Below are 24,550 nucleotides of genomic sequence, written 5' to 3'. Positions count from 1 at the left end.
TCTCCATTTTGGCAGGCTCGCAAGGATTCCGCACGACAACAAAGACGGGAAAAGCGAAAGGCTGCCGATGCGCTGGGCTGTCTTGCATCGTCGTCGCTCTCGGGGTCCGACGAAAAGGCAGCATTCTCAGGCTCGCTGCTGACAGTCGCAGACGCAGCGCAATCACGAGATTTGCGATCTTCTGAAGCGCGGGCAAGCGCGCTGCTTCCGGAGGTCGCCATTTTCGCTTTCTGCTTTGACGATATCGAAACTTCGGATCGCTACAACCACTCAAACTGCGTAAATTAGCGGCACGCTTTGAAGAATGCCGCCTCCTACTCGCACGCCCTGGCAGAGGCCCACGCTGCGTCGCTATTGGCCTAGGAGAATCACATGGGCCTTCGCGCCGGCTTCGTTTGTTTACTGCCGCGCTCCACCACCATTTTCGCTTGAGAAACGCCTACCGACTGGCGAGTAGAGCAAATTGGCACCGCTGCTCTTCCATGTTGTTTTGGTTTGCCAACGCCTTGAACTAAGTTTTGTGGCAAGTGCGACGTCGCTTCACAGCATTTTCCATCACCATGACCTACTGCGCCTTCGGATACCAAAATAGTTTCAGCAAAGGTAACAAGCTCTTCTCGGTACCGTCCGATAAGCGCGAAAGGTTATAAAGAAAGACATGGATTCATCGAATTGAGAGGAAGAACTTCAGACCAACATCCTCCACACGACAATGCGAGGTAAGTTGCGAATCTCTCATACTATTGTATGTGTCGTCAGGCTTGCGTAATTTGTTGCGAGCCAGAACGTAGTCGATATTGCAGAGTTCACTGAGCATCTTGCCATTTGTCTCCACGCTATAACACGATTCTCTACGTAACGTGTACATTGTTTATATAATCCGTAAGAATCCTTACGAAGCCAGCCACAGACAAACGCCAGCCCGCCAGGCAGGCCCCCGCACTGACACCAATGCAACATGGCTCCACAAACAACCCTGAGAGTATGGCAGTGGAACTGCAGGAGCTACTACACTAAGCGGGTGCACTTGCAGCTTCACATCCAACACAACACGCAAGACACACTAGACAACATACCTGGCACCCGCTGGCGCAACAAAGGCCACATGGTTGAGAGCGATCATTACACTTTGTCGCTGACTTTTGAAACGGCCGCCAGCTGGGCGAAGACGGCCATGGCCCGCATCACGAAGTGACATAAACTCCGTCAGGTACGCGAAGAAACAGCACCTGACTCCATATCGGATCTCAACGAATGGATCAGGTCGCTGAGCCACGACGCGACTTACACGACATTCTATATGGCGGCGCCTCAAGAGCAGCCATCGACGGATTCCCGCCTCCTGCACATGTGGGAAGCACGCAAAAGCCTCACGCGCAGGTGGCAGCGCCAACGTCACAAGCTGCGACGGCACATAGCAAAGCTCGAACGGGAGATAAAGGCTCACAACTCTACCTTGGAAAGTCAGCAGTGGGGCCAGAACTGCAACACCATCAACGGCCTGCTGGACTGCAATAAGACATGGCACCTGCTGCGATACCCGGCAACACCTAGTCGGCGGCTCGCAAGAAGCTGACGCAACTAATACACCAATACCCTGGCACCGACGAGCAGCTGCTGGCGGAGCTCATCACCGGGACATTAACACCTTGAGACAGAGCGACATACACATGCACACTATGTCGGCGCTCCCAATGAACAGCTGGATGCTGATATTTCGGAGGCAAACGTCGGCGCTGCGCTGCACAAAGTGCGCACGACGTCAGCTCCAGGCCCCGACGGGGTTACTATCGAGGCGCTGCGTAACCTCGACCTATCCTCGTAACCTCGTCTGTGGAAGCAATAACCTAATACATGAACGAGTGCTGGCGCTCCCGCCATTTACCTCCTAAGTGGAAACACTCACGGGTAGTATTCATAACAAACCGAGCAGAAAACTGAACCTAGAGAGTCTTCGCCCATTTCACTCACCTCCTGTCTAGGCAAGCTCATGGAGCATGTAATAACCTGCCGCTTACAAATCTTTGCAGAGGAACATGATCTCCTACCACCCACGATGCTTGGTGTTCGAGCACACTTGTCTAGCCAGGACGTTTTCCTTCAATTACACCACGACCTCTTGTATCCAGACAGTGGTTTGAGCACGAAAGCTCTACTAAGTCTGGACGTCCATAAGGCTTTTCAAAAGCTCCATGAAGCCGTGCTCGAGAGTTTAGCCGACTTACAACCCGCCTAACAAATCTACAACTATATCAGGCCGATCCTCACAGACAGGATGGTCGAGCTCGCTGTCGGAGACCTGCGCTCGCGTGTTATCCGGCTTGGGGACAGGAGCGCGCCCCAAGGCGCAGTCTAGCCACTATTCCTATTCAACGTAGCAATGCGCACCCTGCCTACGAAACTGAAAGGAGCCCCGGGACTGAGAGACACGCTATACGCAGACGTCACATTCTGGATCTGTGAAGGATCGGACGGCACAGTTGAAGAAACGCTCCAACATGCCACCGACATCATCATGAAACGTGAACGCAATGGGACTATAGAGTGCTCGCTGCACAAGTCGGAACTCCTCCTGCTCCAGCCGCCCAACCGTAGCAAGCACAAGTCACCCCCACCTTCCATCACAATACGTGTAAACTGGCAGCGAGTCACCCACGTCGAGTACATGCGAGTACTGGGCATGATACTACAGGAGAACAAGGCGGAACGGCATCACCATTGACAGGCTCCAGATGACGGTGAACTGGACCGCGACACTTCTACAGAGTGAGAGCGCGTAAGCAAGACATGAAGAAGGACCTGCTCCAACTAGTCCAGGCCTTCGTGGTCAGCAGTCTCACCTGTGGACTACCATACCTACAGTTACGGAAGACAGAACGAGCTCGCCTCGACTGCATTATACGACACGCACACAAGGTAACCCTCGGCCTACCAAGGCACACATACACCGAGAAACTTCTTCAATTGAGAGTTCACAACACCATCAATGAACTCATTGAAGCACGTCGTACACCACAGGTTCACCGTCTCAAGGGTAGCAAGACCGGCCACAGGATCCTCGCTTGAATGGGCCTAAGAGCGTCCCCAACGGGCAGGGACCACGCCACCATCCCACCACACATAAGGGGCTTGTTCGCCATCAAACCGCTGCCCAAAAACACTCGCTGGGCACCGCGACGGCAGAAGAACAGTGAAGGCCCAGGCCCTGCTGAAGACGTACGGGACCAATTCCGACGTGGCGTACGTCGACGCAGTCCAGTACTTTGATCGACACCACACCTACGCCATTTCTGCCGTTCCCGGCCAGGACTCAAGGCACAGACAGCTTCGAGCTCTCTACGTGCTCCCACCCCCACCGAAGCAGAAGCCGACAGTGCGTTGGCCGTGGCCTCAGCAGACGCCTGTATAGTTCTGAGCTACTCCAAAACCGCCATAACGAACTTTGCGCGAGGACTAGTGGCACAGACCCCACTAAAGTTCCTACAGTCACTATACAAAAGAAAAGAACCACGCTCAATAGAGTTGATATGGGTCCCCATTCACGCGGGGAATCCAGGGAACGAAGCGGTCCACCCACATGCTCGAGGATTCGTCAGCCTAGAGGAGGGCCTGCCGGAACCCCAGACCTGAAACGAAGTTCTGCACAACATATCGATATATTACCGTCATACACGACACACTAGGCCCGCACCACACAGTAAACTAAACAAGCGTCAGGAGAGCACCTGGCGCAGGTTACAGACACACTGATACCCGAACCCCTATGCACACTCGCACATTTACCCGAGCAGAATAGGTCCGTACTGTCACCTGTGCGGCGAGCTAGCTACGCTAAGTCACACCCTCTGGGACTGTGAGGAGGACCCCCTGCCCCGATCTCCTGGTCTCTCCCTCACCTTCATCATGAGAGGAAGTGCTGCTTAGCTCCAGCTCGGTCTTGCAACTCCGAGCCGTGGAGCGGGCAGAAGAGGTCAGCGTCACGAATCGCCTGGCGGCCATCTGGCCTTCCCGACGAGCCATGAATTAGCTCCACACTATGATGAATAAAGTTCTTTAAGTTTGTTCATAAACTAATAAGTTTGTTCGTGTTCGTCATTGGCAGTCACCCGGTGAATTTTCGATACAATGGCACTAATGAAAAGCATGCGTGCTCTCCCGAAACCGAGTTACGGGGCCCGTTCGTCGCTGAACGACAGAATCATAGGTGTTTGAGACGTACGTGCTGTTAAATCTAGGCGCCCGAAGATGTGTATTCCTTCATCGTGGAGGAGTAAGGGAACGTGAGGCTGCACCCGATATCCCGGATGTTTCAAAAACAAGTCTGTGTTACCTATCTACAGAATATTCAAAGAAGTACCAAAAGATAAGTTCATGAAGTTGTAGCAGCCGATCACACCAGGCTTCCGCCGCTCTTTCTATCCCCTGCGTGCTCATTGTCCAGACGCATCCCCCAATGTGGCGTCAGGAGACGGATGACATAAGGTCCCACCAATGTGGAGGTTGTGTGTACTTTCCCTCCGAAAGGAGCTTTATCGGAAAGACGCGCACATATCACTCGGCACAAAGAGGGGATGGGGCATAGCGCACTGACCCAATCTTGGGCGTGGACGCGTCATTTTTGGCGGATTACAGATGAAGGACCGTCGCCTCGCTAATTGTCCAAACCTTTCCTGACGGGGGTACTCCACTGGTGGCCACAAATCATCCCATTTGAGAACAATTTTGACGAGGCCGTGGGCGCGTTCCCCATAATCGCGATATCTGTGACTGGTGGTTGTCGCGGGGTGAACTGCCGATCACAACAGTGCTCTTACAATTACAGCTCAATGGTGTTCTTTACTGGGACTCACGTTGTCGCCTCAAAAGACGGCTCTGCTTCCGGTCGCGAATGCGCGCGGCCGCCGTGCGTTTAACACCACCCCCATCGTCCTTCTCGTGCACGGAAGCAGAATTCCAATCGTCAACTCACTCCAAGTCCTCGGCTTGGACGTGTACGATTCCGGCTCCGCCAGCCCCTGGATTCGCACAGCACGTCAGAAGACATCCCAAATGCTGCAACTCATCCGTAGGATTTCTCAAAAGTCAGGTGGTGCCACAACCACCATCGCCCGCCTCCTCATACGCACTGTGCTACAACCAAGATTGATATACCAAGCCCAGTTTCATCACATGACACGAGCAGAGTGGGACCGCTTGGAATCTATCAATCGAGCAGCAATGCGGGTTATTACGGACCTCCCACAAATTACGCCCATTCACGCACTCCAGGCCGAAGCGCAATTAAATAGGCTAGACGGACTGGTCCACCAGCGTCGCCAAGCTCGTTCCGCAAAGTGCCATAATATCCCTGAAGCTGCACCTCTTGAAAACTAAATGGCAGACGGTTCAGTGATGCCCTGTGATTCCTGCTCGCCACGAACACCATGGCTTTATCAGCAAGTTACGGACAATCGGCCTCTGACTCGCATACACACACGATCCATTGGCCACCTTAGAGTCGAGTATAATAGCAAATAGCTCATCAGCTACGAGTGCAAGCTCTTCGTGCAGACATGTAGCGTATGTCGACGCTAGTGTGAGTGATGACCACGTCACCACGGCTATCGCTTGTCCGGAAATATTGTCAGAAATCGCAACCTGCTCGTATGCTTGCAACCCTGCCTGGCCGTCGACACAGGCGGAGCTCTTGGCAATCCGAGACGCAATATCCATCCTCTGTCCGCTGCTTCCGCCGTCTAGTAGACACATTGACATCTTCACCGATTCCTCAGCTGCCATCCGTTGTCTGCGGCGTGTTCTGAATTCCGACGTTTCGGCACAGGAGATTCAGGACACAGTGGATAAATTACCCGTTACAGTACGTGTACAATATATGCGTCGCAATGCACATCCCACACAAGCCTTAGTGGATGCAGCGAGCCATAACAAACCTTCGCGTCCACTTGAACTGGCCCCCACCTCTCTGGAGACAAAGCTCCTCACAGAAAAAGAACACCTTCGGCGCGCCACGCGAGCACTTCTCCCACCGTGTGGCACCGACCTCCCTGGCGGCCCAGCGCGCTGGGAAGAGGTCTTGTTGCGAAGGTTACGCCTCCGTGTCGCCCTCATCGCTGCGGTAACCTGGTCGTGGTCGGCACAGTACCGTGCCTCCATCAGCGATTCCTGCCCCTTCTGTCCCGCTCCTGTCTGCGAGGTGGACACTGGGCACCTCCTCTGGACTTGCCCTTCTCTACATGCCCTCCGCCAGAAACACCTGCTTAGATGTGGACCACCCCCAGGTCGGCCGCCAGGTGTAGAAAGTTGAATCTTGGGGCCCCACCACCGAACATTGCTGGACTTCGTCCGCGAATCCGGAGTGTATCTACACGTTTAAATTCTTTATGCCAGAAGGCACGCTGTCGCATAAAAAAAACAGTGCGTTCCCCGCCAGGAAGACGGCCTGCAAGGGGCAGCCCATCGGTGCTTCTTGAAAAGGCCTCGGCCACTCAGCAGGCTGAACTCCGGCTTGAAGTCTCAGGCTCGCTGGGAGTATCGCGTCCACGATCACTGACCACCCTGTAGGGAGGGTTTGCTGCAGCTCCTAGGCTGGGAACTTGCATATAGCGATCAAATTTGCTCAGCGCCCGAGCAGCGACAGGGCGAGCGCACAAACCTCCTCCGAGATATGCCAAGTAATCATACCCTCTCTCAAAACTAATACGGAGATTAGAACCAACGAACGCCATAAAGGCAGCCATAGAGGAGCGCCATACAAACGATGCTAAACAAAGTTGAAATGGTAGCGTGATTAACGCTTTGATCAGTTTCTATTCAATCGTGTCTCAAAGAAGGCACAACTCCCCTATTCGAAAAAGTGTGAACGAGAATGTGCGAGGTATGTTGTACGCTATTACTGTTCCATATACTGTACGATTTCTCGTAGACTGAACGACTTCTCGTCAACTGTACTCTTTCTCATAGACTGAACGAGTTCTCGTCGACTGAACGATTTGTCGTACTGCACGTTTGTAAGAGATTGCGTTCTTGCCAATGAACGAGATTTTCATTCGTCATGGACGAGTTTGTACAAGCTGAGTGCATACAAGATGAACGACCTTGTACAACCTGCAAGAGTATGAACACCAAAACATACTTACACTTCCTTTACATATTTACTATAATAATTCAAATAGAATTCATGCAAGTGGTACTATATGCATGATCACTTGTGCTGATCTTACTTCAGTGTTCTCTTACTGTAATGGTATGTTCAAAAATCTTGGGTAAAGAGTAATTTTGACGTGACAATGTCAGATGAAGTAATGACTTGTATTTGTAAATAAAATAGTATACATTACGCAAGTTCCTTCTCAGAGCCACTCAAGTTTTCATTAATAGTGATGTCCCCTGTATTTAAGCAACATCAAGTCATACATCTCACAAGCGTTGTTTATTGGATCTTCTAATAGTAATTTGATACACCCAGTCTGCTGACAGCTGACCATTAGAATGTGTTCCTTGAGTGAGAGCTTGCAGAGTACCTGAAAAAGTAAAAAGACAACAATTTCTTTTCACTTGTGCAATAAGATAATGCACAGGCAAAAGCAGTTTTGCCTACATTCACACAGTTAAGAGTGCTCTAGCGCTCAGAACATATGGGATACTGAACAAAGTTTATTAAAAATAAGTGGCTTCCTGCAATGCTTATGACTCGTAAAGGAACATGCATTACTGTGGTAAAATGTCCTGTCCCATTAGCAGGCTACTGAAGCAAGTGTTATCACACTAAAAGAAAAAGACAAGCACACTGTTTGATCAACAATAATTACTTGTATTGAAGCAACAGAAGTAACAAGCCTAAAATGTAATTTTCAAAAGCAGCACAAACAGGTCCAACGAACTAACCTGCTTAGACACAACCACTCTGCCAGCAACGCAAAAACCATGGTAGCGTAGTGGCTTTGACATTGCACTGCTAAGCCATATGGCCAAGCATAACATCCCAGCCACAATGCTCACATTTTCATTGTGGAAAAATGGAAAAGCATAAGGTGCATTGGCCACACCTTAAAGAACCCCGAGTGTCCAAAATTGATCCGGAGTCCCCTACTAAAGCGTTCCTCATAATCATATTGTTGTTTCGGCAGACAAAACTCCATAATTTTTTTTATTTTGGGCAAATAGTATATGCATAAGGCCAAATGCTTATATTGAATCATCTGACAGCAGCTACATTTAACAAAATTTCATACTTTCTAAAATAAGAAATTGTTAGATGATTTGAGCAAACATGTATTTATGCCAGAATTATTGTCATTAGTTCTATATGGCCCATTCTGCCTTACGTTCTCTTTAACAAAATTATATGTGCACTGCAGTTGCTAACTACGCCTAGAAAAATTGGCACCACTCCTTCAAGGGCATGGCATTGTTTCAAGCGACAGCAGGAGTTTGCTTTACGATTCTCAACCTAAGAAAAGGATTTTCAGGCTTCTTGACATCACGGACTCCTGGGCAGGATCACTGGTCCCACTGGCCCCCTTTCACCTGTTGTTGTCCACAAAATGATTCCGATTAGGACATTAACCTGAGTTTGCAATTGTTAATGCATCCTGTTTCATAATGATGAATTTAGGTTCACTGAGGCGAGTCAAGCCAAAGAGCTCCTATTCTGGCAAGTCCAGTTCGTGGTCTTGCCTCAGAAAGAAGTTACTGTTGGCACGTTCCATGGTGCAGGTCACCCTCAACAGGGCAGGGTGAATTTCCACAGTGTTGATTCCTTTGTGCAATAACAGCAGTCTTAGGTTTAGTGGGCTTGTAGGAAGACAACCTCAAGATAACTTTGTGTTTTCAACAGGCTCTTTTGTTTTTATTACATCAAGTTTTCTTGAGACTGTCTCCACAGGTCGTCCTTTAGTGTCGCCATGACGTTGACATTTAGCTGTATGTCCCAGAAGACACAAATAATAATGTGCTATAGTTCGCTCCTTGCAAAGAACGCTCGAGTTTTCCAGCCCTTGATTTTGTCAGCACTATAAGCTCTTGCTGGGAGTAATTTCTTCCAAGATATCCGAATTATTTCGAGCCACCACGCTGACACTACCGATGCCTTCAAATGCAGACTTTTTGGATTAAGATTCTTTGCTTTGCAAGTCTGTTTGAAGGAAAGAAGGCACTCACAGATTTCTATTCTGGATGCGAATGAGACGAACCAGTAAGTATCGGTTACAATGTTCTGTCAATAAGATCGGTAGAAGGTGTTGTCAAGGGTTCGATGAAAATGCAATTAGTCAGGTAACATGATTTGTGAAGTTGCAGTCACTGACCAAGTTAGTAATTATCATCACATCATAGACGAGATGAATTTTCGTCAAACCTTCACATCCTACACAAATAAGCAGAGGGTGTCACCCACTCACATATAAATAGCCACCTGTGAGTGCCACCTTTTCATCAACCACACTTGCAAAGCCTTGTCGTGAAGAGTCCGCATTTGAAGACATCAGTAGCGTCAGCTTGGAGCATCAAGGTAATTCAGTAAGCTGAGAAGAAATTACTGATAGCACAAGTATGCCAACAGAAAATGGAGGACATCAAAGCTGATCTCTTCTTCGCAATGTGCAAATTAAAGGGTCATTGTTCATGACTTTCCAGATGCACAACTTCATCGCAACTTCATGCCGATGCTAAGGAAGCACTAATGCAGATAGTTGCAAGAAAAAAGCTACATGGCCTAGAAATGCGCCCATTCGAAGCATAGAAGTTATGTTTGCCATGTCTTCCTACAACTACACTGAACCTAAACCTGCTGTTTTGGGTAAGGGAACAATCATTAACACTCGCGCCTTGCCTGACTCAATGAGAGTCATCTGTGCCATGAATGGTGCCTTTAGTGCACTGATTAACAAAGATCAGGCCCACACCTGCACTTTTAGTGCGCTGTAAAAATTGCAGAAGCTCATCCCACAAGTTTGCCTGCCTTAGTGCGAGCAAAGAAACCGTATGGGGCTCCAAAAACCATCGAACCAATGAACGAAAACCCAAACCAAGAAACCTAGCTTGTTGAGTGCTGAGAAAAGTAGCCTCACGTCGGATTTTCCTACAATTCTTTCTCGGCATGGCAGAAGCTTGCTTTGCTTTGTAGGCACGTAAATACTGAAGAGGCATGAGTCACTACCTGTGAAGAAAGGCATGCAAAAAAGAGTACATAGAGCACAGTGGTGTTGATGGATATTAAATACCAATGTCGTGTAGTAGACACTACGCCGGCAAAACAGGTCAATGCATAAATGAATGGATTTGCAACCTTGTTACCTTGAGGCTCAGGTGATTTGGCAGTCACTTGGTAGTGCCAGCTCACTTGCATTATTTTGTCTGAAAACTGCGCAACTATGGCAATGTATAAGGACGATAGGGCTGGCGAAATTTGTGAGGCTTTCCTTATATGCGTGAAAGGGAATCTGCAAGTTGGCTCCCCCTCCAAAGGATTATCAGATAGCGAGACTGCTTATTTATCATTGTAAAACGAGTGTCGTAGTTGCCATGCCATGTGTCCTTTTCGCAGTTGTGCGAGCAACATGCATTGCAGATTTATCTGTTCTCGCCCGTTCACATCTCGCTCTATATTGCTGTGCAAGCAGTAGAATTGGATGGTTGCTAGGCTGTGTTAGGGCCTGTCACCTCCATACCTTACTTATGAATTGCGCGTTAAATAAGGCTTTTTTGGTGAAAGAGTGCTACTTTAAGGCAGAAACAATCTCCATGGCAGTTTGCAATTAAGGAGTGTAAGCATCCTCTGAAAACATGTCCATGAGTAACCCTGCAAAAAGAGCCCTTTAAAAAAGGACATGAGTGTATTTATCATCAAGGCCTACCCTTGTGCCTTAACATATTACTCAAAACTCAAACTCAAAACTGGTGCTGAGGTGCAAGGTGTCTATATCATATTACCTTGTCAATGATGCAAAGCACAGTAGCGCGTGGATGTTGTGGGAACAACTCAGATGTGGGGATCAGCAATGATCAGCAACACAGCAGGCTGCTTACACTTTTTTCGCAGCCACACCTGCATTAAAATAAGAGAGCTTAGTGTCACGAGAGTATAATATAAAAAGTGACACTGTGAACAAAGAAATTCCTATTAGGTATAAATAGGAACCAAATGCTAATATTCACCTATAGAAAGTTTTGAGTAGAAAAGCCTGCAAGATAAGAAAATGCAATGTGCGAGCCATCTGCGCAGAAACATTAATCGAAGACCCTTTATTTTGCCTCATTCCTCCTCCTCCTCCTCCTCCTCCTCCTTCACCATAGATGGCAGTCAGGTTAAGTAAACTGGACTACATTACCACATACTGTAAGCAAAGGTGGTCACTTCGTGGGACAATTATGATACCATAGCACGACATGCATCCTTACAGCCATTTTAATGTGCTTTGTAATACTAGCCCTCCTGTAGGCCCTACAGTTTCAAAGCACCCATAAGCTTAACAGCATTGCCCAGTAGGGCTAATCAATAGGTGCTCAAAGCAGCACAATTCAGCATACCCATCAGGAGGCTTTCATTACACATCTACAACTCTCCTCCTACGGCTTCAGCAAAATTTTTGTCAAGAGAATAAAAGCTTGAAGCGTCTGCACAAGCTGAATCCACCAGGGTACCATAAAAAATACCACAATAGCTTCCTACCCAATTCCACGTTTAATACGACACTGGCAAGTTCAGTATCACGTGTAAAACCAATCAAATTGTTTTGGAATCAAGTAATCCTATCTTTTTCATGCATGCAAATATCACGAGCGCAACTACTGACATATGAGCATTTTGTGGATAGAAACACCTATTGCAAGAGCTGAACTTTGGGCAAGATGGTAACAGTTAATTTTCATGGTGTTCATGGCGCTCCCACACCAAAAATAAGCAACAGAGTGATAAACCGCTGTCCTCTTTAGCACACTGCGTGCCCCTTTTTTAATTTTGCACGCTGCACATTCCACCATCTGCCTGTCTTTTATCTCTTTAGTATGTGTGCACTGTGAATAGCTTGGAAAGGAACACAGAAAATATAATGCTACAATTGATACAAAGAACAAGAGTCATGCCCTCTAATGCGGCACACCTTTACGCGACTTAATTTTTAACGGACCTCCTAAGCCTGCCACGGTGCTGAAAAATATTACTCAAGTTGGTGTGCCAGAGAGCAGTTTGCTTTTAGAGAAAATATAGTTACGTTTATTCTATTCGGCAAACCAGTGGTTCTGCAGTATTGCGAAAAGGTGGCATTATCGAAAACCGGCTCAGTTTTTGAGTAATAAATAAGCATACAGTCAGCTACAGAGATAAGGCTTGATATAGATGTGCCACAGTCAACACGGTAAATCAGTCTTTCCATGATTGTTGAGGTAAAAAGAATCGCCAGCACATTCCTGACACACCGTAAACGTTTCAACGAAGACGGTGCTTTTCTTCTGCAGTCGTCTACCAGTGCTCCAGAACACATAGTGTGATATAATTTACTGCAGGACATTTCAAATAGATGCTCTTTGTGGCTTCATAGTGACTTCGGAAATGAGGAGCAAGCGCAGTGCCATCTCTGAGCACCTCAAAGACAGTACTGGTGTTCACATGGCAACACAAACTAATGAGATGCAAAATAATTTTCGGGCAGCATTGTCTCATGGCACATCATTCAGACAAATATTTAAGGGGACACTGAAGAGAAAAGTAATTATCTGAGCTGCATTAATAAATTACTCATCCGCAACACCAGAAGAAGACTCCAGTTACCAAAAGAGGAGGCTTGGTGAGCCAGAAAAGAGACAAGAATGGAATAGAGGTGGTGAAACCACAATAAAGTTTCCGCACTTGCTCACCGTCTGCTAAGGCCTAATTCATTTGTTTTTCGCAAATATTTACTAGATAGCCTTCTAGCAGAGCCAAATACTGTACTTAGCAATTTTTGAGCAAATTCACTGAGCCGCAGCCACCAAAATACAGGAAAATACTCTAGAATGCATAATGTCCCCCTGACGTACTGGCAGTGATGTTTTGGGCCAAAATTTGGCAGGAAATTAAGTTTTGACCTTCACACACTTTTCTATAAGTAACCTCCCATCAGAAAATTAACATGAAAAGAAAGAATAATGATGCATCTGAATTGATTTAGTGTTTCTCTTTACTGTTCATTTAAGGCCAAACCCATAAGTTTATTCAGTGAGGTATGTGTCTCAACTCATATTGTAAGAAGCCACCAAACACTGACACCAAGGACAACATAGGGGAAATTACTTGTGCTTAATAAACGAAATAAAGAAACGATAAATTAATGGAAATAAAAGTGGATGAAACTGCAACTTGCCGCAGGTGGGGAACGATCCCACAACCTTCGCGGTTGTGGGCTCGTTCCCTACCTGCGGCTAGTTGTTTGTTCATCCACTTTAATTTCCATTCATTTATCGTTTCTTTATTTCATTTATTAAGCACAAGCAATTTCCCCTATGTTGTCCTTGGTGTCAGTGTTTGTTGGCTTCTTATATGACAAATAAAAATCGGGCCCCTCGGTTAACCCCCTTTCTTCTTGTTTGACTCATATTGTACGCATTCAATCCACTCATCTTCGGCGTGGCTTAAAGTGCCTTTGTTTGCCAAGCAGCATGAAACTGAATAACAGGAGTCACTGTAAAGGGAGGAGATGAATGAGTGGGATTTCCCTAGTGTGAAGCAATTGCACAGGCGAAAGAGTAACGTGGCTTCATTGCCTAAATGGCAAAATAAAAATGAAATTAAACTTTGGGTGGGGACCCATATTATGGTACTACATCAATATCCTAACACGTACTTATTCAGCCGGTACTTATCCCAAAAGCTTGTTAATGACATACGCATCCTTTTGTACTAATTATGTCTATGCCAGAGGTGGCTAATGCTAAACCTTAGGTAGCTACAACAATTTAACTGTCAAATTAAATCCGTTATTACCTTTGTTTACCGCTTTCAATAGTGCGTAGCTGTTGACATATCAGCTATCATGTAATTATTGTAGGACCGCACGGCTTGAGCATAGCATCCATAGAACAATATTGTTCAGTGAAAACACATTTTCTGGTACTCTTTTGGGGACCAGCCTATACGCTGCTCCCTGAAAGAGTACCAGAAAATGCGAACATATGCATTATTCACAACAAAAAACATGTTTCTGTGAGAATGCCTCAGCCATTTTAAATTGACCATCTTAAAATGCATGCAAAGTACAGCATGGCTGTGCAGGTACCACAGACTACTGAAATATCAGCCAAGTTCAACAGTCAAGACCATAATCAAGCATCTACAAGTTGTGCATATTAGCAAGTTGACAGAATAATAAGGAGGAGAAGGTGAGGGGGATAGGGCCACTGTAAGAAAAGCAATAGAATAGTTCAAGCTCTATGCCACGTTATCTGCAGAAGGGCAAGACATACCCAGCTTTCGATTATGCTCTCGCCTGCGACCACTGCACCAGGCTGACTCACATACTTTGCCAGCAGTTTGCGATACCACGTTATTACAACCTGCAACTGATGCGAAATCAGCGATCAGCTTCAAGCTTGACGCTAAGCTGTACTAGGGACACATTGTGAACTGGTTACATTCAAATCTAAAGCAAAGGTGTTGCACATTCTTATGCGAAACCTGCCAGCCTGTGCATTTTATATTTTGCAAAAGCACTGGACAGAAATTCTGTCTAGGAAAGACAGCAAGCACTTTCTTAGAGCTTTCTCTGAGCACTTACATTTTCTATTCATACATTATTAACGATCAATTTACCTTGACACACAGCATACAAGCAGCACACTTGGAACAGCGGAAACTGAAAAATGTTTTAGATCAGTGAGTTTTTCTCAGCACTTTTGTTGCTGCCATTCAGACTGATTCAGGAACGTAGCTTAATAAGCTTGCCTAAAGACAGTGCCACTCCGGTAGTCTCATTAGGGATATTTCATTGCTAATAACTAAGAAAGCAGCACAAGTGCCATGACAATTTATTTTTTACATGCATTTTCGCAATCGCGTGTCACGACGTCTCTCAACAGCTTTAAAATACCTTCGCCAATAGAACTTCATTCTGATGACTTAATGGTACATTAGCAAAATTTTAGAATAAGCAAGAATTAGTAAATTGCACGAGAGATTCAGGGAAGTTGGCAGGTACCAAATACACGAACAGAACCTAGAACTCATAAGTGGCCATGACCGTTTTGTACGCACCTTGCCAAACAAAGCAGATCAGATGCTTTGTCGTGCTGTTCAGGCTGCATTAGTGTCGCAGGCTGTGGTGCAGAGATGCCTCCGTCTCCTGAAATTGTGAGGTTCCTAAACAATAAAATATATTCAGCTTCTTATAATCACTGCTGAAACTGCAAACTTGTAAATGAACAACATCGTGTTAAAATGAGAAAAGCTCTCGTACAGCCAGCTACATGAAGCTGCATCCCCTTGCACAAACATCTCACTGTTACGTCAAAGACGGTTATTTAACGTGTCAAAGGCACGAAAACACACAGAACCCTAAACACAAGAAATACAGGTTGCCGTGGCGACAATGTATAAGCAGAAAAATTCGCATGCAAAGTAAAATCTTCTCACGAGTCAGAAACAGCATGCGGCGGGTGCCGTCGCGCGTTGTCGTTACCTGTGGAAACAACACGTCAGCGTACTTGTACAAATGTCTATACGATTTCTTGCTGAGAAATTACGTACAGAAGCAGCGGCATTCACTGCTTGAATTTTTCTGCCCGTTCAGACTAAGAAATCCCCGGCGCTAGCATACTTCACAACAGGAAGCAAATGAACAATATATGAATCTCTTAGCAAACTCAATACGTCTCAGGGTAATTTTCGTGAAATTTTTCGCTAGATGTGCACTACGACATGTACAATGAGCATTAGGAAATCACGGTTATTGTTTTTGTAGCAGTACTAGCAATCTTGTGCTGCGCATGACAAGGCATACTACACGAACCATAAGAATGCGCCAAACGCCGGACTTACCTTTCGAGGCGCGTTCGGTAAATGCTCCTTCGTGTCAGTTCACTCCGCATCGACTGCAGCAACGGTCCTTCCGGCGTAAACACTGTCGGATTGCGGATGAATTGGAGCGCGCAATACCACAACTTTCAACACATTTTTTCATGCTCTGTGATCCGATGCTAGAGCGGCGAGAGTCCTCATGAGCCGGGAACAAAGAAAGCGCGAATGGACCGAACTACGATAATCAAAACGGCGCACCGAACGAAACATGCAGCGAGCTAACAGCGTCGTACCGGTCCAGGCACTTAGTGATAGTTAACGCACACAAAAAAGGAGCACATTTTCTCTCGGCACAGGGTAAATATGACCAAACTATCACAAACTATCGCGTGCTTGGAAGAAGTGTGCAAGCTATTAAACTGGGAAAGCTTAGGAGTAAGGATCAACGGCGAATATCTCAGCAACCTTCGGTTGTCCGATGACATTGTTCTATTCAGCAACAATGCAGACGAGTTTTACGACAAATGATTGAGGACGTTAACAGAGAGAGTGTAAGAGTGAGGTTGAACATTAATGTGCAGAAGAACTAAGATAATGATGAACAGCCTGGCAAGGGAACAAGAGTTCAGGATTGCCAGTCAGACTTTAGAGTCTAAAGAAGTACGTCTACATAGGTCAACTAATCAAAGGGAACCTGTTCATGAGAAGGACATTCACAGCAGAATAAAAATGGGTTGGATCGCATAGGACAGACATTGTCACCTCCTGACTGGAAGCTTACCATTATCATTGAAAAGGAAGGTGTACAATCAGTGCATTTTACCAGTGCTGACATATGGGGCAGAGACTTGGAGACTGACAAAGAAGCTTGAGAAATTTCCGCTCCGTTCTACTGCGTCGCTTCTTTTCTCGGCTCGACCGCCACCTTGCCCTTGTCTATTCAAGACGATTCCGGAAATTCGCCCAAGTGCTGGGATACGACGAAGGTCTCCAGCGCCTCCTTAACCTACTCATGGCTACTGGAAGAAGTCTCGTCCTCACAAGGCACGCCCTCCAGAATGGTCCCTCTCTTTAGACCGGCAATGGTCTCGCTCTTCTAAGGTGCTTTGTCTCTGAGAATTTCGCCACCTCGCACTTTTCATGCTTTTTCTTCCCTGGCGCAACCTCAGTTTCTTCCAAAAGGCTGGTCACTCTGATGTTGTATCTCGCTCTCCACAGAAATACCAAAATGACGCAACAATACCAGTTTAGCCACACATCGGACTTCATGAAGCCGACATCAGAAAGGCGAGCTAAGCAGCAGGGCACTGCAGACGGAAGTGCCCCCAATAACTCAACAGACCAAAAGTCATGGTGAAGCGGCACCCCCGAACAAAAGCTTTCGGAAAAGACAAAAAAAAATGTACATTTTCGCCGTCCTCGAATACGTACAGCGTAGACCATGCCTGCAGCCCCCTGAGATTCTGTATTTCCCTATAAATTTCCTCCATTTCGCTTTCGTAATCTTTGTCCCGCCTTATTTCGGCTTCTTTCTTGCTTTCGCGTTCCCTCTGACCCTGAATATGTTCCTTTCCTATCTTCCCTAGCTTCCTTGTGGAATATCTTCCACGAGTTCCTCGTCATTTCTTCTGCTTGCCTCTATCGCATCGATGACCTCCGCCCTCTTCAGCTGTTTCCCACAAACAATCCCGAATTCCCCGCATATCGCGTTTAGGTCCCTGATGTGCGACTTCCTCTAATCCATGGCTACCTTTCTTTTGCCGACAAGTTTCTCAAGGAAATAAGTCTAGAAGAAAGGTATCTTTCAACAAGGCTTCCGATACCCTTGTTACCCTGAATACCCACGTTAAGCGTGGCAACTCTCAAGGAGAAAAGGTCGTGCACTCATCAAGCCGAAGTTGAAGCGCTGCGCAGACTATCTCACAGCTGCCATCTAATGTTGCGACTACTGGTCCGAAGCTGTGGAATATCTTTCATCACGGAGGAGTAAGGGAACGTGGGGTTAAGCCCGATATCCACGATGTTTTACACGCAAGTCTATATTGCATATTTACAAGAGATTCAAAGAAGTAGAGAAACACAATTCATGAAGAAATTGTAGTAGCCGATCACTCCAGGCGCCGTCGCTATTTTTATCCCCAGCATGCTCCTTATTCAGTCGCCTCCCCTAATTCGTCGTCAGGAGACGGATGACATCAGCCCCCCCCCCCAATTGGGAGGTTTGATGTCCTTTCCCTCGGAAAGGAGCTTTATCGGAAAGACACGCACATCATTCGGCACAAACAGGGCATGGGGGATAGCGCACTGACCCCATCTCCGGCGTGGACGCGCCAGTTTGGGCGGATGACAGGTGAAGGACCGTCGCGTCGCTGATTACACCCAAACCTCTCCTGACTTTCCGCTGGCATCCATAAATCGTCCCATTTGAGAACAATTTCGAGGAGGCCGTCGGCCCGTTGCTGAAAATCGCGATATCCGTGACCAGTGGTTGTCGCGGGGTGAACAGCCGATCACAACAGTGCTAATTCGCGTGAGCTTGAAAGTGTGTGAAGGTTAAGATGCGGCGGTGGAGCACTCGAAACGAACACATGTGGTCTCCCGCTCGTTCACTGCCTGGTTTAGTCGTTTACTCGTTCATTTAGTCGTGCGCACGATCGTTTAGTCGTTCGCTTGCTCATTCGTTCAACCGTTCGTACGGCCACTATCTATCTCTCTCATATGCACTTGTTGTAGGGAACAGACGGATGCGTTCAATTAGGTAATGAGGCCGCAAATAGTGCCTAAATAGCAACGATTGCATCATTTCACTTAGCGAAATTTCGGCCGTGTCGCCGTGTCATAGCATGGCACTTCTTCTTGCTGCCATCACTTCGCTAAAGTCGTATCTCGCTAATGTTATTTCGTAGCGAGCGGAACCGTCCGGAATCGATGCACCTTAGGGCAGCTGGTTTCGTGCGGAGGAGGTCGCTTCGTGAACGGACATGCTAACGTACGAAGACATGTTACTCGTGATGTCACTAACCTGAAAAAAAAATTAGTGCCATTCCACTCTGTGAAAGTGGATGACCAGCGCCGCATGTCCAGCATGTCTCTATTGATTGAAATAAAGACATGGCACATGAATTATCATTTTCTACTGTCTTTATTATTTTGTCACTAAGGTGACTATAGCTTGGTGGTCGCTATAGTTGACTCGGCGTTAGTAGCCTCCCACCGCCTTCGCGCTTATTCCCGCTTCTGCTCACGCCGTCGTTCTTCGTAGGCACACTATTTTCCCGCGGTACGCACAATACGCGGCTTACCCTTTATACGGCCGGTGCGCACGTGAGATAACGTGCCTGAGCGATGCGTAACGTCGCCAGCCAAAGAGACACACCCATTGATTACTTCGTTACATCGACGGAACACGCACAGGTCCTGAGCGAAGAGGGTGCGCCGCAGCTGGTGAGTGAGTGCCGACGACGTACTGGAGCGAAGAGGGTACACCGGCGATACGCCTATGCTTTGTATCGAGGCTGCGGCATTTTTGTCAACGCGCTCGGTCTACGCACGCAGCGATCCACTGGAAACTATCCTATGTAAAACAATTTACTCAACGCAAGTTTACTATGCTCTTGTTTGAGCCCGAATGAAACGATGTTACCGCGTTCCGGCTTCGCGAAGGAATGCTAAAAAACTTATTTAATTTTTTATGTACGTGGAGTCCGAACTATATGATCGGCCACGCGTACTTTTGGCGACTACGAGGCAGGAGACACAGAATAGCACCAGCGCCCACGTCTGGGCTTTTGCGCGTGCTTGGAAGATTCGGAATCACGCCCGTTGGCGGCACGGCAGCTTGCAATACACTATCCAACTTTCAGAGCAGCGATCGTTCGTGCCCACCGGATTATTTATATTACTCAGGACTCGCTAGAGGGCAACATGTTGGCATTTAGTCGTAAACGTGTCATTTACAACCATTTGCAACAACACGCACTAGACAAATATTGCATACTTAAATGCAGCGCACGCAATGCATTCGGAGTCTTCATGGTACGGCGTTAGCGCTCGTTTAGTCACATATCTTTTTTAATAGTTATCACAGCAGGGAAAAAAAGCTGCCGTCACTGAATTCGTTCAACCCTCCGTATACACTTGTTATGCTGAATACAAAGTTACACGGAGCTAGAAACCCAAAAGCGAACGTTTAAATCGCATCGCCTTGCTGGGCGTGCATTCACTCTGCAAAAGGTCGTATGCTACGCTCGAGCGTTGTGGGCGGCGCCACGGTTCAAAAGGGAGCGCGAGAGAGAGGAGAAATGAGGAGGGATGAAACGAAGGAGGATAGTGTCGCTACTTTAAGAAATTTCAGCAGTTTTACGGAGCGCGTCTAAATATCACCGCCAGGCGGGGAAAAAAGCCAACTGCTTAGGAAACAAAAATATAGTTCTCCTTCATGTCCGATGGTGCAGTGCGTCCGTGAGCGGCGTGGAAAGTGTGTAAATCGGCGTTTGAAACCGTCGATAGCAGGTTGACGATGCTCTATGGGCGCGGTAGGGAAGGAGTTAAGCTTTTTGCATGGACAAAAAATGATGTACTTACTTTTTCGCATTCAGTTCATTGTTATCTATTCGTAGCTCAAATTAAAGGTATTCCAGCTATACATATCTACATATCTACACTTATCTATGCTTATTTATACATATCTATAGATACACATATCTCTGTAGCACCCAGTGTGTTCCAGAAAAAAGAATGTGTCATCATCGTATACTATATTGCGCTGTGTATAAGGTACGTTATAATGTCACTAACACACATAAAGATATCAAGGCAGGCGTACAATAGAACCCTGTGCGACACTGTATATAAAGTTATTCAAGTTTCTTTTATCGCGAATATCAATGCTGCTGAATGCGGTTTGGTAAAATGCCCCTCACGTACAAAGGTTTTGGTAATGCTAACTGACAGCGGCGCGTGGACCGCGTGGTGACAATTCGGTCTGCGAGGTAGAGGTCTGCAAATGGCAATTGTTGAGATTGAATTGAATGCGAATCAAATGGTACCATATATGCAAATCGAAAACCAAGCTAACTCACAGACGGAGTGACACATACCCAGTGCTCCAATTCGGCGTCAAAGACCTTCATTAAACAGCGCTGTGTACCCAGTCCCGCATCTACAGCGATCCATGTCGGCGTGAAAGAGCTACCACAGGGAAATTCAACAAAAGCGGACACTCCCACAGAGCCCAGCGGCCGAATTGACTGTAGCGCACCAAGCGGATGGGACCAACACCTTCCGGTTGCAGTTTTGGGCGCGCGCATTTTGAACGCCAGCTGGTACACGCCACACCGGCTCCGCTGGTCGGTGCGGCATTTCTTTTTTTCTTCTTACGCTTCGACTGCTCAATCACGTGCGGCCTTGGCACGGAATCGTTTCATTACTTACTAAAAATGATTGCGAACGATCTTTACAAGCATCCACCGAATCTGTGCCATATGCAATTTCATAAAGGAAACGCAAGACGTCCTCTGAAATGATCAACTCTTTATTTTGCTCTATATAAATGCTCGTTCCGGGCTGTTTGTGCATTCATCCAAAGTTGTGGCACCGGATAAGCAGCAGTAGTTGTTGTACGAAGCTCCGTCAGACGCCATCAGCTGAGAAAAAGTAAATTACAAGCATGTATCATTTTGGTATAGAGACCTAACAGGAATACTGCCTGTAGAGGCGAAACGTGCGAAAGTGGCGAATGGGCGGCCTTACAAATAAATTCACTTTTACCTGCACTTCATAGCAAATAGACTCCTCCCAAACAATACCATGAAATATGAAGAAAACATCTGATTTTCAAGCATTCGTCCCTTCCTGGGCATTATTTCCTGCACTTTAAGAGCAGAAATACACGGGTGACTGCGCGTCTCCAAAACGACTTGGCCTCAGTCGACGCGATCGTACGCCAAATACACAGAGGTGGCCAGAACACAGGCTCTCAGTCAGACCACATTACACGTTCGCAGAATGCCTTTTACTCGCTCTCACGACAAATTCGTGAGTGCAAAGCCTGTTTTCAGCCGCTCAGAAGACAGAATCTTCAAGTTCTTGGTTTTTGAGCCCCTCGGCGTTATTTTTTACGCGTCCTGCCGGCGCAAGCAAAATACTCCCGTGTCATCACTCTTGGTAATCGCTCGTCACGTTTTCGACAAGCGTGAGTACGGAAAGAAGGTATATCTTGCAGGGCCATAAAAAGCGTCACAATCTTGTCCGACTAAAATTCAGTACACGCGAAACTAAATGTCACCAGGGCCCGCTTGCTTTATTTTGCTAACTTCACAACCTTAGGTGCGACGAGCATGCATCAAAAGTATCCCAAGAAGTTAAGAAATTCATTACAACATCTTTGGGGGTCAGCGAATGCGTCACGAAATTGTGCCTGTAAAATTCAGTACAAGCAAAACTGCGGCACCCAGCCGAGCACTGCGACACAACGCCAGGAGCGGCGCGCGTACCTGAGAAGTATCCCAAAAAGTAGCGAAATACAATAATGTTGGGGGTCACAGAAACCGTCACGAACTTGTCCCAGTAAGATTCAGTACACGCCAAACCGTCACCACGGTCGAGCTGCTTTTCGCTAACTGCGTCACTAAGTCGGGTGCGACAAGCGTGTCCAGAAACTACTGAAATAAGCAACAATAATGTTGAGGTTCATAAAAAGCGTCGCAAACATCTCCCAGTACGAGTCATTAACTCAGGTAACTACGCCAGAACGGCCGAGCTGCTTTTCGCTTACTGCGTCTCTAGTTTCGGTTTTGTGCCGTAAGCCTAAATTTGCTTGAAATGCGTCGCAGACTGTCAAACAAGATTTCTCACCTTGTTGTAGTCCAACAATGGAGTGGTACCGTGTCGAAATGCACAAGGAACTCAAGAAAGCGCTGGGAGCCCAACAAACAGGCTGCATCCAAAAGAGACGCGTCGCAGAACAGGTGAACTTCACACAACTATCCAGAACTTCACATGCGCAGCCGGCCTCGCTCGCTTCGGTGGCACGTCTGGCGGATGACACATCATATCGTGCGTCTGGCGTGCCGCTAGCTTGTTGCTAGGTAACGCAAGAAAAATTGGTCGCAAAGTATAAGTTCATTTATGCGCAAAAGATTTTAGCTTTAGTAAGCGGGAAAGAATAAAAATAATAAAACGTTGTCTGTAAGTTCATTTCACACTTCTTTTTCCAATGCTCGCGTCGACTAACGGATGGGATTGACACTAGGCGTGACGTGTTTTCTGTTGCCAGTTTTTGCCGGGTGTCCCCTCTTGTTGAATTTCTTTCTCTATGGAGCTACGTTGAGAAGCGGCACGTATGCACACATTTCCACATACTCAGTGACCTATATAAGGTGTTCTGAGGGTTGGTTTCGTAGCCTGTTCCCTCAGCACAGCAGCCTGATGCCCTACAGACGCGACCGCGGACTACTGTTGCGTCTCAATACGGCGATGAGCATTCCTTGAGCGTTCATCCTGAGTCAATCCCCCCATTCATCAGCGCCTATCCAGAAATCGATGAAGCGTTGACGCCGACTGCTGGCGGGTCAACAAAAGACCCCTCTAGCTCAACCTGACCAACTGAACTAATTGAGGAAAAGGGCCAGCGTCGAATGCAAGCGTGGGAACGGCTTCGACCTCGGATTCGCGGATTGCTAAGCACTTGCGCCATATGCGGTGGCGAAAGTGCGACATAGGAAGCGGAGTTCGGTGGAACCGTGTAATAGCAATGGCGGGATATTGCGAGCGATTCGACGCTTGTGATTGGCCGCGATAGAGTCATCAGATTCCCAAGTATAGTCGCCTAGGGAAGACGATGGCATTAGAAGCGGATACCTTCGGTGCAGTGAGGTGCTGCTGACGTGGCCTGATGTGAACTCAGATGTTTCATATGCTCCTGCATGGAGTGGGCTTCCGTATCTGGAGCCAGTGTACATAATGTAATATAAACCCTTTTCCTTCATTCTCACTTCCAGACGTACTTGTCAATGGACTTGGTGGATTCCTGGCCCAAACGTCAGTTCGAGCTCTCGGGATCGGCGGACCTCGGAACCTTCGCAAGGTCGAGGTAAACTGCGGACGGAAAAGTGACTTCTGTGGATCTGGGATCAGCAAAGCTCATATTCTTTGTTCAGGGAGGCACAGCCGTCGCAGTAACGGCGTAGAGTCTTGGTATACTTGAAGAAACTTGAAGAGCAGAAGACAGTCCTCACGATTTGGGATCGGCGGACCCTTGAACGTGGCTCAGGGAGACACGACCTTCGCAAGCTCAAGGTTGGGTGAGGAGTGCTAGAGCCACTACGTTTTGCCGGGCGATAAGGACAGCGTTCTATCTGGCAATTAGCACTGGCGTAGCAACAGGGGGGGCCGGGGGGCCGTGGGCCCCGGGTGCATGGGGCCAGTAGAGGGGGGGGGGGGGGGGGGTGTCATATACGTCTGAAGACACCCGAAAATTGTCGATATCCCCGCCTTCCTCGACTACACCCGGGAGGGGGGGGGGGGGGTGACAGAAGAGCTAAGAGCCCCGGGTGCCAGACGACC

The 24,550-nt window shown here is 47.3% G+C and overlaps 1 long non-coding RNA gene across 1 annotated transcript; it reads left to right on the top strand.

Moving 5' to 3' along the window:
- The first annotated feature begins 150 nt into the window (after positions 1-150).
- Positions 151-24,238, top strand: LOC142578583 (uncharacterized). Its single transcript, XR_012827260.1, has 3 exons — positions 151-719; positions 23,986-24,077; positions 24,145-24,238. It is a non-coding gene; the product is annotated as an uncharacterized LOC142578583 (long non-coding RNA).
- The last annotated feature ends 312 nt before the right edge of the window (positions 24,239-24,550 follow it).

Source organism: Dermacentor variabilis, chromosome 4, assembly GCF_050947875.1.
Source record: "Dermacentor variabilis isolate Ectoservices chromosome 4, ASM5094787v1, whole genome shotgun sequence".
Lineage (NCBI taxonomy): Eukaryota > Metazoa > Arthropoda > Arachnida > Ixodida > Ixodidae > Dermacentor > Dermacentor variabilis.
The sequence above is the reverse complement of the archived record's forward strand: the minus strand, read 5'-3'. Positions and strand labels throughout refer to the sequence as shown.